Source organism: Alligator sinensis, unplaced genomic scaffold (genome assembly GCF_000455745.1).
Source record: "Alligator sinensis unplaced genomic scaffold, ASM45574v1 scaffold639_1, whole genome shotgun sequence".
NCBI lineage: Eukaryota > Metazoa > Chordata > Crocodylia > Alligatoridae > Alligator > Alligator sinensis.
This window is the reverse complement of record NW_005842771.1, coordinates 89086-90788: the sequence shown is the minus strand read 5'-3', so window position 1 is coordinate 90788 and position 1703 is coordinate 89086.

The window sequence follows — 1703 nt, the reverse complement described above, 5'->3', positions numbered from 1 at the left end:
GCCTCTCAACATTCTCTTGCGGAGGCTGAAGAGGTCCAGGTGCCCCAGTCTCTCCTCATAGGGCTTGGCCTGCAAGCCCTTAACCATATGAGTGGCCCTTCTCTGGACCCTCTCCAGGTTATCCACATCCCTCTTGAAGTGCGGCGCCCAAATTGCACGCAGTACTCCAACTGCGGTCTGACCAGCGCCCGATAGAGGGGAAGTATCACCTCCTTGGATCTGTTCGTCATGCATCTGCTGATGCACGATAAAGTGCCATTAGCTTTTCTGATGGCTTCGTCACACTGACGACTCATGTTCATCTTGGAGTCCACTTGGAGTCCACTAGGACTCCAAGATCCTTTTCCGCTTCCATGCGACCAAGCAGGTCATTTCCTAGGCAGTAGGTATGCTGGACATTTTTCCTACCTAGGTGCAGTACTTTGCATTTCTCCTTGTTGAATTGCATTCTGTTGTTTTCTGCCCATTTGTCCAACCGCATGGTGCGGCCTGACATGAAGTTCAGTGTTCATGTGCCAGACTGCCAACTGACAGCCCTCCACCCAGGCCTGTGTTAGGTATAAAGCCCCAAATAAGAAGCTGAGTTTGGGCTGGGATTGAAAATCCTTCTCGGATCACTCCCCAACAGATGTTTCCATCACTGGCGGCCTGTTCTAAAGAAGTCTGGGCTGCGTGTTGCCCAACCCAAAGCACCATTTTCACATGCAGGCCTGCTAACTGACAGCCCCCCAGGTCTGTGTGCTAAGTACATTGCCACGAATAAGGAGTTGAGTTTGGCCTGGGATTAGCGGGCAAAAACTAGTTTGGTCACCCCAAGCCACATGTTGCCGCCATCGGGGGACTGTCCTGGAAATGTCTGGGTAGAGTCTTGCCTGACTTGAAGCTCAGTTGTGGTGGGCTTGCCACACCCATTGTAAAAGTTCAAAAGTGATTGGTGGGGACTTCCCTTTCCCCACCTATTCAGGGCAAGGTGAAGAACCTGGACGGGAGATAGAACTCACCATCTCTCCCTGGATTGGCCCGTTTACCAGCTGGGGGCGGAGCCCCTGGAAGGAATAAAAAATGCAGCACGCCAGGCACACGGGCACTGCCGACAAGCAACAAAGGAGATGGGGCCACGAAAAGCTGGTAAGAGCTGACCAGCAGGGCAGAGTGGTTGCCCCAGAAGAGCCCTGAAGCCGCGGGTGGAACCGGGCGCACAGGCGGCATGGAGGGTCCCAGCAGGGATTGAAGCCTTGGAGGTGGCAGCTCAGCACACAGGATGGGGGTCCCCAGCTGGGACTGAAGCCATGGACCTGCGGGTGGTGGCTCAGCTCGGTGCACAGAGCGGTACACAGAAGGTCCATGGCAGGGATCCCCAGCCCCAGAGTTGCAAGTGGCAGCTCAGGTCCTCTGCCCCTCCCGACAGGAGGCCCCATTCAGCACACAGGGTGGTGCACAGAGCGTCCTGGACCAAGGCAGAGCCCTGGAGCCACAGGCAGTGGCTTGAGATCCCCCACCACTACTTCCCCCTCGCACGTGGCCAGGGCCCCAGCGTACAGGTTGGGACACAGAGGGTCCGGGAGGGACCAGGACCCTTACCCCGCACAAGGTGACTGGGGTCCCCAAACCCGAGCAGAAGGCAGGGCCCCAGTGGGGGAGGAAGCCCAGGAACCCTGAGTGGGACTAGGACAGGAGGGTTCCTCAGTGGTTGTGTGTCCCCC